The sequence below is a fragment of the Miniopterus schreibersii genome (genome assembly GCF_964146895.1).
Source record: "Miniopterus schreibersii genome assembly, chromosome: 12".
Taxonomy (NCBI): domain Eukaryota; kingdom Metazoa; phylum Chordata; class Mammalia; order Chiroptera; family Miniopteridae; genus Miniopterus; species Miniopterus schreibersii.
In genome coordinates this window covers 9542158-9555748 of record NC_138112.1, presented here as the reverse complement: position 1 = coordinate 9555748, position 13591 = coordinate 9542158, and positions in this window count along the sequence as shown.

The following is a 13591-nucleotide window of genomic DNA, read 5'->3' as shown; positions in this document are numbered from 1 at the left end:
ACGGGGAAGATGACCTTGAACATCTGTGTGGCCATGATGAAGCCTACAAATGAAGGAGTGGAGTGGGGCTAAGCTGAAGAGCCTCTCAGCCCTCTCTGCCCCCTTCAAACTCCTGACCTTACTCCTAACCCCATTTGGTAAGAGTCACCTCCAGCATAATTCTCACCCCAGACATAAGAAGTTCTGTCTCTACTTTTGTTGTCCTTGGGGCCATAGAGGGGAAGGCTGACCTTCTGCAAGGGCTCCCAGGAAGAGGCCAATCAGCCCCTAAACCTAAGAGGTAATACAGCTGGAGTTCGTTGGCATTGGGGTTGCAGGTCACCGCATCCTCCAGAAGGTAAGTGTGCATTATGCAAATCACTCATGCCAGGCATCTCCAGATATTACCAAGCCATGGGGGAATTGCCTAACTGCTTAACCCTTGCCACCCAGCTACAGAGCAAAATCAGACACTGCTGACCAATGCAAAGAGGCTTACAGGACATGACAACCTGATGAGCAGAGGGTGAGCCTGCAAGGGGCAGGTGTCATAGGCACACAACTCATCAGGAGGGTTTGTCCTTACAGTGGGTCTGAAGCCCAAGCAAGGACTGGCCACCCATCCTCTTGAAGGAGAATTAATTCCTTCCAGGGGATCCTTGGGGCTCACTGGAGGCGAGAGGCTTCCTTCAACGGGCCTCGGGAGCTCAGGCTCCTTGACTCTGACAAGAACGTGGTGGTTTCTCAGAGAAGGTGGTATTTGAATTGGGCATTGGAGGTGAGTCAACAAGGAAAGAAAGGGCAGATCAAGGACACAGAAGCAGAAAGGTCCACAGGTACTTGAGGAACAGCAAGTGATCGAAGTGGACTAGGTAGAAAATAAAGGCTAAATTTATTTTTTGTTGGAAAAATCATTGTAACAAAGCTAAGAACATTTAATAAAATCATAAGTTCATGTCTATAAGTTATAAAATTCACCACTTAAACAACAAAGAAGAAAAAAAAATTCCTAGACAGATTCCCTTCTTATGGGCATTAGAGGTTTAAAACCAGAAGGTGAGGTCTGCACAAACACAAACTTGCTATTAATATTTGCATAGCTGATCTCTTGGGTCCAGCTGGAGCAGCCATGCCCCAGGAGGACCAACAGCTTCGCCACCTGGAGCTTAGACTATCAGGTGAGAAGCAAGGAAGGTCAGTTTCTCCGGGTAAGTGGCAGCTTGAGACATCAGCTTTTCTTGTGGCTTCCTTAAGAAGGAGTCATGGAATCTTAGGGCAGGCAGCCAACCAGAGATCATCTCATCACTCCTGCCTCTAGGCCAAACTGTACTACATACAACCTAACGAAGATAAATAGCTGCTGCTCATCAAATGTGTGTTTTGTCACTGATGTTCATAGGCCAGCCCCTCCTTTGATATTCAGAGCTCTTGATGATTTCATTCACACTCTGGTAAATGTCTCACCACCTTTAAACAAAAAGATTTTTCTTTAAAGTCAACCTCGAGCCCTGGAGTAGAACTATGAGTATTCATGTCCTTAGATCATAGAAAATGAACCACTTCCTCTATATACACTTTCTATATTTGCCCTGACTTATCGTTTAACATGACAAACTGGATTTCTCAAATTCTCCTTCCACTTAATCTATGAAGAAAAGCATATCATAAAGGCCAAAAGCACTGAAGTAAGACAGAAATCAGGCTCTGGAATTCACTAACCACTGTGCTCTTGGGAAAGTCACTTCATTCCTGTGGACTCAGTTTCATCTCTGTAAAATGGAAATAACAGCATCATTTTTCTGTAGAATTGCTCTGAAGATCAAAGGAGAGCATAGGAGCTAAATCTTTTCATAAATAATGCACTATAAATATAAAATATTATGGTATTACCGTGTTACAAAGAAACACCAATACCATTGAGCAAACAGTAAGCATAATGAGGCTAAAGTGGCTACATTAACATCAAATAAACTAGACTTCAAAACAAACACTCTGACCAGAGATAAAGAGCTACATTACATAATAATAAAAGGATATATTTATAAAGAAGGCATAACAACCATAAATGTGTATTTACATAATAACAGAGATTCACCGTACATGTGCCAAAACTCAACATAATTAAATGAAGAAATAAACTCACAATCATAATTAGAGATTTTAACAACTCTTTATCAGTAATTAATAGAATATCTAGGCAAAAACAATCAGTAAATACATAGAAGACCTAAACAATATCAACCATTTTAACTGAGTTAACGTTTGTAAAACACTTCATCCAACAATTAAATATTTTGCTTTTTTTTTAAGAGAACACATTATGTTCACCAAGAAAAATTAAATGTTGGTTCATAAAACAAGTCTTAAAACATTTAAAAATATTGCCATCTTATATAGTATCATTGCAATTAAATTAAATTGCAAACTAGTAATATTATAACATCTAAAAAATACCAAAATAATTGGAAATTAAACAAAAAGCATCTAAATAACCCACGGACCAAAGAAGAGATCACAAGGGAAATTAGAAAACATTCCTAACTGAATATATCTATGAATATATGTGTGTGTGTATTAGAAATTTATTAAAAGAAAAATCAATGACCTTAGGATAGATCTTTAAAATGTAAATCAAATATAATTCTCAACCAGGAGGGATTTTGCTCCTCAGGGGACATTTGACAATGTCTAGAGACATTTTTATGTCACAACTAGTTGAGGGAGAGCAACTGGCATCTGGCAGGTAGAGGCCAAGGTTGGTCCTAAACATTCAACAGCCTCCCACAACAAAGAATCATCCAGCTAGAAATGTCAATACTGAAGATTTAGAACCCTAATTAAATATGTCATCAAAAACATTCCCATAGGCCCAGATAATTTCACTGGTAAATTATATCAAACATTTCAGGGGGAAAATTAACACCAATCTTATATAAACTATTACAGAAAATGGAGAGAAAACACTTCCCAAATCATTTTGTGAGGCTAGCATAACTTGATAATAAAACCTGATAAAGACATCACATGAAAAGAAAATTACACACCAATAGCCCTGACGAATATAGACAAAAAAATTACCCAAAGAAGTTACATTGTATCTAAGTGAAATTTATTCCAAAAACACAAGGTTAATTTAACTTGCAAATAAAACCTACCAATGTAATTCACCATACTGACAGAATGAAGGAAAAAAACTGCATTATTATCTCAGTGGATCTAGAAGTAAATCATATTACAAATCAAGCAACAGTGTGACTTTTTCTAATTCATCAAAATAGAAATAAAAGTGTATTTCTTTAATCTGATAAAGGGCATCCATAAAAACCTCCAACTAATATTATACACAATGCTGAAATATTGAATGGTTTCTCTCTAAGATTGAAAATAAGGCAAATATGTTGCTTCTCTCTGCTTTTATCCAACATATTACTGAATGTTCTAACCGATGCAATAAAACAAGAAAAAGAAATAATCTAAACAAATTGGAAAAAAGAAGTAAAACCTCTGTTTAGACATGAATGTTTACATATAAAATCTTAAGGAATCTATAAGAAAATAGCTACCAGAAATAATAATGTGTTTAGGAAGATTGCAGAATATAAGGTCAATTCACAAATATTAACTGTATTTGCATATACTAGCAGTATTTAGAAAATAAAATTTAAAAATATAATTCTTTTATAATAACACCAAAAGTCTTAAAAATACATTTTAAAAACATGTGTAAGACGTGTACACTGAAAACTAAAATACCACACTGAAAAAAATTTTAAGATTTAAATATATGGAGAGATACCATGTTCATGGGTTAGAAGATGCAGTGTTTTAAGATATCAGTTATCTACAAATCAATCTACAAATTTAGTGCAATCTCAATTATAATCTCACCAGGGTTGGCTTTGTTTTGTTTTGTTTTGTTTGTAGGAATTAATAAGTTGATTCTAAAATTTATATGGAAATGAAAAAGACCTTGAATGAAATAGTCATTCAATGAAATATTCAAAGTAACCTTGAAAAAGGGAAAGCAAAGTTAGCTACACTAATTAGAAAGTATGATACTGGCATAAGAATAGATAAATCTATTAATAAATAAGAAAAGAAAGTCCAGAAACAGAATCATACTTATATACTCATTTTCTTTCAACCAAAAACTGGACCTTAAGTTTCAATATAAGAAAAAACTACCAAACTTCTAGAAAAAAATAGGATAAGATTTCTTAGATAAGACACAGAAATAAACACCCATAAAAGGAAAAGATAATAAATTGTACAGCATCAAATTTAAAAGCTTATCCTCATTAGAAGATGCTATTAGAAAAATGAATAGGCAAGTTGCAGCCTGGAGAAAAATATTCACAGAACAAATACCTAAGTTCAGGACAAAGCATCTAATATCATTAGTCATCAAAGAAATGCAAATTAAAACCTTAGTGAGATAAACCAAATGTTGGAAAGGATGCAGACTAACAGGAACTCTCATATGTTGATGGGGGGAGTGTAAAATGGCACAAACACTTTGGGAAAAGGTCTGGCAGTTTTCTTATGAAACTAGACATGCACTGACTATGTGATCCAATAATTTCATTCTTAGGTATTTACACAAAAGAAATAAAAACATATGTACACACACATACATACACACAAAGTAAACTAACCTGTACAAGAATGTTCTTAGCAACTGTATTTATAATAGCTAAAAAACAGGAAACAGCCCAGGTGCCAATCAATAAGAAAGAAAATGCATAAATAAACTGTGCTATATTCATGCAGTGGAATACTACTCAGCAATAAAAAAGAACAAGCTACTTATATATGCAGCATGGGTGTATACAAAACATTATGCTGAGTAAAAGAACAGTTACACAGAGCGTGCATAGTGTATGATTCCATTCCTGTTCATTCTACCACAGGTAACACTAATCTATGTCAAAAAGAAAAATTGGTGGTTGCCTCTAAGGAGGTGGAGGTGGAGATTGACTGAAAAGGGAAATGGGGGAATTTGGAGGTTGATGGTAATGTTTTGTATCTTGATAGAGATTTTTTCCATTGCTTTTCAGAGAGAGTGGAAGGGAGAGAGAGGAGAGAGAGAGAGAAACATAGATGTGAGAGACACATCGATTGGTTGCCTCCCGCACTCGCCCCGACTAGGGCCAGGGATTGAGCCTGCAACAGAGGTACATGCCCTTGGCAGGAATCAAACCCAGGATGCTTCAGTCCTAGGGCCGATGCTCTAACCACTGAGCAAACCAGCTAGGGTGACAGAGATTTAAGTTACACAGGTGTATTCATTGAATTTGTGTGTTCCACTGTATGTAAATTGGTCCTTCATCTAATATCATAGTAAGTATTTAGGAGTAAGTGTGCTGATGTCTTTAACTCACTTTGAAATACATCTAAACGTAAGAGAGATTAACAGAGAAATGGAGGGTAAGTAGACGGATTGAACAGATTTGTGATAAAATAGAGATGAATGTTAATTATAGAATCTAAGTGGTGAGTATATGAGCGTTCACTGTACAATGTCTTAAATTATTGTACATGTTTGAAATTTTTCATAATAAAAAGATGAGTAGAAAAAAACTAATACTGGTGTGAAATATCAAAACTCTCTCTGGTAACCTCAGGGCATCACTCGAGGAATTCAGCCTTCGGTAGAAGGGCCTCTGCTCTCCCCACTGCTTACCGCCCAGCAGCCCACTTGTGCCACGGACAGACTTCTAATAAACCCGCTCGGTTGCGCTGGGTTTTCCCAGAATATACAGCGTTTTCAGTAAGTCTGTGTGTACATTCTAATTTTAGTAACTGTGGTTATTGGTATGATAAAGTTTATGACAACTACATTATCTCAGTACATAAAAGTTACTCTTGCTTCAGACCTAGAGCTGGCAAAAAATAATGGCTGCAAACAGGAAGGAAAATTATTTCCCAACCAGGAGGTTCTATTTCAATACCATCTATAAGAAAACTAATTTGATTTAAAATTTTGTTTATAAAGTGTTTTAGCATACCTGTGACCTTCTAACTGCCTACTTAAGAGAAACTAACATTTATGGAAGATATAATATGTCAGACAATACAGAGGGCGCTTTAATTACATTGTCACATATATTATCTCCACTCAAAACTAGCTTTGTCTGCACCAAACTGTTCTTTCCACTGTGCTCCACTACCTGAGGTGAGGTACCAAGGATTTTGATATGTAAAGAGCCTGTTACTCAATGTATAGAGTAAGAGCAGAGCAGATTCTTTGGACACCTTTGACAATCCAATATAGAGTCACTGTCAGCCATGACAGTTGTGTCAAGTGTTATGTCAACACTGAGGTAATGGGATGTAATGGGAAAGCCCTTGGGAGGGGCCTGGAATGCCCAAAACCACAAGTCTGGACATTGGGATAAGGACCTGCGGCTATGAGTGGGATCTCCGCCTATTGTGGGCTATCAGAACTCAGAGCTCCAACCTTTCCACACAGGAGCTTGCCTGTACCATGCATGACTTGCCTGTACCATGCATGACTTGCCTGTACCATGCACGACTTGCCTGTACCATGCACGACTTGCCTGTACCATGCATGACTTGCCTTTACCATGCACGACTTGCCTGTACCATGCACGGCTTGGCTGTACTATGCACAGCTTGCCTATACCATGCACGACTTGCCTGTACCATGCATGACTTGCCTTTACCATGCATGACTTGCCTTTACCATGCACGGCTTGCCTGTACCATGCACGACTTGCCTGTACCATGCATGACTTGCCTTTACCATGCATGACTTGCCTTTACCATGCATGGCTTGGCTGTACCATGCACGGCTTGCCTGTACCATGCACGACTTGCCTGTACCATGCATGACTTGCCTATACCATGCACGACTTGCCTTTACCATGCATGGCTTGGCTGTACCATGCACGACTTGCCTGTACCATGCATGACTTGCCTTTACCATGCACGACTTGGCTTTACCATGCATGACTTGCCTTTACCATGCATGACTTGCCTTTACCATGCACGGCTTGCCTGTACCATGCATGTGCCAGAGCCCTGCCTGACTTCCACTGCACAGGACACGTGCTGCCACCGCAGGGGCCGGGCTGGTGGCCGACACCGCCTGTCTACCTGCGGGTGCAGCCAGTGACGGGAACTTGGAGGAGGCTCGCTCTGCTCCCTTATGGGGCTGGCTTCCCCTCTCTGCGTGTGACTCTACTGGCTTATTGGGGAAGTCACCCCGAATAAACCTGGCATTGTGGAAAGACACAAACCTGTGTGAGTGACTCCTTTCGGGGATGCTCCCTTGCTGAAGACACCCCGTTGCAAACGTGCATCTAATCAGCTTGGGCACGGAACACAGCAGCCTGGCCTCGTCCGGGGCCTGACAGCGAGGTGGCAGGTCTGCTCACAGCCCCTTCAGCGCTGAGGGCCCGTCGCCTCCCTGTCTCAAGAACGTAGGTCAGGATCACTGTTCCCGGGAGGTGAACATGGCCAAACGCTGCAGCTCAGAAAAATCTTTATCTTGACTTACTTCCCTAGGCAGAAAGAAGGCCCGCCTCTGGAAATCCATCTCGGCCATAACGTTGAGGCATTTTGTACACATCTTTCCCCCCTGGGCTCTATGGGCTATGCAGAAGGGGTTAGGCTTTTTTTTTTTTTTTTTTTTTAATAAAAAGGCTGGCAGATTTCTGTGTAAAGGGGAAAACGTGTCCATGTGAGTCTAAGTCATCTGAAAAAGAGAATCCCTTTCAGAATAGAGAGAAATACCTATTTCAAACTATCTCTGCAAAAACTTCATATGGATCACATTTCTCTCCTTCCTCTGAAAGGAATTTTGAAACAAAAATACAGATTTGGAGACTCTAATCAGTAAGTTACCAAAACAAAAACTTGTGTTGAAATTGACCAAAATGTTTAATACATTTTATTTTAACCCCTTAAATATTTTCTGATTTATGTTAAATACGTCAAGATACAAAGAAATAAGGCAACAAATTCTTGATTTGGAAAGAGTCTCAGCACCAGGGCTGGCATAACAGCTGCCCACTCTGATACTGTGATTAATAATAAGAAAAATATATATTTGGACTTCCTCCCATTACTGGCAAGGAGCTCCTAAAACTCTTGGAATTTCCCAAGTGATGAGAGCAGAGAGTGGAAAGATATCTTTTGTTATGTTAATGAGGTGACTTTTGGAAAGCCCCAGGTAACCAGAAGGCTGGTTGCCAGGGGAGTCAACCACATGATTAGAGGCTTGAAGCTTTCAGTCCCACCATTCACCACCTCCCCAACCTCTGGGGAAGGGAGAAGGGCTGGTGGTTGAATCTGTCACTAAGGCACATGATTTAATCAATCGTGCAGATTTAATGGAGCCTCCATAAGAACCCAAAAAGACATAGGAGGTGGGGAGTGGGGGTGGTTCAGAGAGCTTCATGGAGATCTGGGGAGAGGGGCACACTTGCTAGTGGCACACTTTCCCCATGCCTTGCCCTATGCTTCTCTTCCATCTGGCTATCAAGTAAAATGTTTCTTTGAGTTCTGTGATCTGTGGAGCAAATTAATCAAACCCAAGGAAGAGGTCATTGGAACCTCCAGTCTATAGCCAGTCAGTCAGAAGCACAGGGGACAACCCGAACTTGCAGCTGGCATCTGCAGAGGGGTAGGAGTTGTCTCCTGGGACTGAGCCCTTAATCTACGGGATCTGATGCTATCTCCAGGAAGACAGTGTCGGGATAGAGTTGCAGAATTTAACTCGCTAAAGCAGTCGTCAAACGGGTTAATAAAATATCAAAGGAATCAAAGAAAGCAGCATAATAGAAATAAAGCCACCACCACCATGTCCCTGGATTATGAAAAGCCCCAGGCATCCGCTTGCACTGCATGCTTTGCAGCCACCCTCTACTAATCTTCAGAATGCCTCACTCTAAGAAATGAGCAAATCATACTCCCTTTGACTGATAGAGAAAAAAAATCTGAGCCCACAGGTGGCAAGACAAGCTCAGAATCTTAATGGCGACTTTCAGGATCCACACACCTGATGACTGCCTGGGCACACGTGCTGTGCCTCTGCCAACCGCCCCTTGGCTGTGGGTCACCTGGGTACAAAGTTTCATAGAGACCACAAAAGTGCAAAATGGTGAGAATTCCAGCTACCATCTGTGTAATCCATTTAATACACCATATTGTGTATATATCTACATCCATTCATCTATCTTATCCACATTATGTGTCTGTGTGTTGTGGCTCCACTATGATATTACCTCATCTAGTAGTAAAAACCATGGAGTTTGGAAATTAGGACATAAATAATCAACACTGTGAGATGAAAGTTTAGGACACCATGGGGCTACTAGAAAACATATTATGATTTTGAGGAGAAACACTACTACCTAGATTCTGGATCTCATGGTCACCGAGCAACCAGCAGGCTGGTCTAAAATGTTGCCCTTCCCTCTGCACATCCACTCTGGCCCCAGTGTTCGCTGAGTGTCTTGGAGCACACGCATGAAGCTTTCCCATCCACCTCTCCCTCGGGGCTCCCTTTGGAATACATTCTGCAATATACAGACCCCCTGAGTTACTGCAATCTGCGGAAAATGCAGTAATTTGGAAATTTATTAGCCAAATTTTAAAATACAACCTTTGCATAATTGACTGAAGAAACTTTAAAATGATGTTTATAATATTTAGCATGACCAGCGATACACTATTCTTATTTGGATCTAAATGGCTTTGTGTTGCATCTTTTTCGGTTATGATAACCATTCAAAGTAGTGATGCCAATTGAATTTAGGCCCAGATCTTCAAATTGGTATATCACAAAGATTTCTGAAAGTAATTAGATGTACAGGGTGTCCCAAAAAATGTAAACACACTTTGAATAATTATTAATTCCAATGGGTTAAATCTGAAACGAAAGAAACACCAATTGAGCTATCAGAAAAATGTGTGTATACATTTTGGGGGGACACTCTATAGGTGATAACTTTCCTCCTTCTAAATATTATTCATAGTTAAGGTCAAAGGATTTTTCTACCATTGATAAATGAAATAGTTAAAATATCACATATTTTATTTATATTTTTAAATTATTGTGACTATCTTATAACAGATATATTAATAGAGTAGTTCAGAGATACAATTTATAAGTAAATAAATATACATATATAAGAATGGACACATACTTAAAAAAAAAAAGATCACTGAGTTGGAAACTATTTCAAAGCAGAAATCTGTAATAATTCATGATGCCTGCCTAGCCCAGAGTTGGTGCTCAATAGTATATGTTCGGTGAATAGATGAACCTCTTCTCAAGGTTCATAGATGTTGTCACATATTGCAGAATTTCCTTTTTTAAGGCTGAATAGTATTTCATTGTATGTATATACCACATTTTTCTTTATGCATTGAGGACAGTATTGTGAAATAAGTTATTCACAGAAGGACAAAAACTACATGATTCTAATTATGTGATGCATCTAAAATAATCCAACTCATAGAAGCAAAGAATAGGACAGCGGTTACCAAGGGCAGGGGGTAAGGGGTGCTAGGCAACAGGTATGAAATTTCAGTTATGTGAGAAGAGTAAGTTCTTGTGATGTGTTGGACAACATTGTGCCTACCGATAACAACACTATATTGTACACTTAAAAATGCATTAAGATCAACCTCTTAAGTGTTCTTACCAACATTTAAATTTTTTTTAATTAAAACATTTTGACTTAAAGCCCTTCCACAGAAACCATAGCCATTAATGGGAGAACTGACAAGTAGATTAGGAACATAAGTTTACAAAAGTTTTCTACTGAAGCAAATATTCAGAAAAAACATCTGAGAAGCATCGTGTATCTATAAGTCTAGCAACTGACATCACTGTAATCAATTGCAATCATCCATATGAGTATTTCCTAAATGGAATGTAATAGAGAACCTCCCAAATCAATTCGATTCAATGAAGAATCACTGAGTGCCTCATAGTTGAGGCACGTTAATATGAAATAAGTTATCTATGATTTCTGATTTCAAGAAATTCATGTTTAGCTTTGGTACATGTCTTCAAACTTCCACATGAAGATGGGTGGAGACTAATGTTCAGAGAATCTGAGCCACTTGGTGTGATTTTACTCTTTAGTAGATGTCCAGCTTCTTCATCTCCCCACATGTTCATCTCCTTCTTGCTCCCCTATTTCATGCTGAAAATGGACAGACTCAGACATCGGCAAAGCACCACCCTACACCAAGACAGCTTGCTGATGAAGGGGTTCACACTCCTTTCACACTTGTAGAAGATCTTCCCCTATAGCTGAGCCTCAGTAAAATGAGGACGGCCCCAGCCTGGTGGCTCGGTTGGTTGGAGTGTGGTGTTCAATTCCCCAGTTGGGGCTCATTTGGGAGGTAACACAATCGATGTTTTGTTTTTTCCTCTCTCTCCCTTCTCTCTCTAGAATCAATAAACATATCCTCAAGTGAGGATTTTGAAAAAAAAAAAAAAAAAAGCTAGGGGGAAAAGATCTTAAATCGCTTTTCCACCATGTCTTTTTTCTGGATTATGATCAACATGGAGAAGTCACACAAAAAAGACAATTCCAATCATCTAAAGTGAGTTAAATAACTGGATGTACTATTGTCCCAAAAAACCTGAAAACAAGACATATGAAGAATAAGGTGGATTATTAAAAAATCGTAATTACCCAGTAAAGATTAACAATGAAGGCAGTGAGCTCAGAAGCTCTTAGTAAACTCAGAAAATCACCAGGGAAAGGAGATCCCTCCCAACCATTATTCAGTCCAAGGGCTGGTGTTAGAGGAGACTAGAGGCTTAAATCTCCATTTCATTGTGACGTCTGACCCTAAGAGAGGGCTTCCTTTGGACGTAGGGTTCTGCATCATGTCACATGCCCTTGGGTTCTGACTGATAGACTTTAAGAGCCTGCTGTGGAAATGCCAATGGCTGAACTTAACCCTGGACGCCCAGGGTCATGACAAGTTACCCACGTTACATGGCGAACAGAAAGAGCACTAGCATTAAAGATTTCCTTCCTCTCCTCAGATCCCTGCTCTCCTGGAGACCCACCTACTGGCCTCATCCTTGTGCTTGGGAGAGCTGGGTTGCCGCACAGTGAGGCTGGTTTTATCTTCCTTTGCAGCAGATCAAGTTGCAAAATCAACAAGGCTAGTGTAAGCTCCTTCTTCTAATGACACCAACAGACGGGGGACTGCAAGCTAAAGGGGATTAACTTGATAAGAAATAAAACACTTCGGCACAGAAAAGTCTGAGCAAGTCTTTATTGCAAATGTTTCCATCTTAGCAGAAAAGCCCCAGGAAGAAACCTAGATGGACAACTGCAACCAAAACATTTTTACCTGGAGATAACAAGAAAAATGACACCATTTAAATCTTAGCAAATACGTAAAATACTTTCTTTGCCAGTTTTTGTCAATTTACACTCCCTTATGGAGATTGCTTCTGCATCTTCTCAAATAGTGAGTTGAAAAATGGTACGTAGTGTTTTTTATAAGAAACCAAGGCTTTTAACCATAACCAGGGCCTACTCACCATCACTAGCAACGAAGGTGGAAATTCATCATCTAAAATGCTGTCTACATTTAAAAATTAAGTCTGAATAAAAAATTAAAAAATCAAGATATTTTTACTGGGATTTTAGTCAGTTACTGAGAAATTTGGTTCAAAAAAATATTTTTAAAAAGGCAACGTTCTCCAGAGTTTTTATTTTAAATGGCCAAAAAAAAAAGTCAAAGGAACTGTCATTTCCCAGAAAAGTCCATTATTTCCACATGGATTCCACCAAGGAACGTGTCTGCCTAACAGTGACAGTGATGTCATTAGCAGAGGGATGGGCCAGTTCGCCAAGCACACAGCCACTGTCAGGCGCTAAGTACCCCCAGTGACAACCGTTCCCAGGCCCCTGAGAATCTTATGTTTCTCCAGCAAAAAAAATGAAAATGAAAATGAAATCAAATTGTCCTTCTGGCTGAGGCTGCAGAGGCTCCCAGGAAGTATGGTGCTCGGGAAAGAGGACTTGGCCCCACCTACGTGGCTTACAGAGGCTTTTGAGACACCACAGGAGCAGTGACAGCATTAAACAAAGGCGCAGCCAGCCCTGAGCTTTGGGGTCTGGGCCCACACACACGCCACAGAGGGTCTAGACGCGGGAAGAACGAGCCAGACACGCCCCTCATCCTGTTGATAAGAGCTCAGCTTTCCTTGCAAGTATCCTCAAAGAGAGCAGCAAAACCACATATTAAGACAATTTTTCTTAAGTTTTTTATTCTCCTCAATAACCAAACTAATCTGGGGTTAAACCATTCCTCAACACTCCTTCTATCCTGTAAAACCCACATTCCCTCCCCCTACATTCTCCCTCCCACTATATCCACCCCCCATAAACACACACCCCATATACACACACCCCATGTACATACACCATGCACCCATCCTTCCTCTGTGCCTCTAACCACATCCCAACCCACTCCGGCATTCTTTTGTTTTTAAATGTTTTTTTTAAAAATGTTTTATTTATTTCTTTTTAAATTTATCTTTATTGTTGTAAGTATTACAAATGTCCCCTTTTTCCCCCCCATTGACTCCCCCACCCCACAT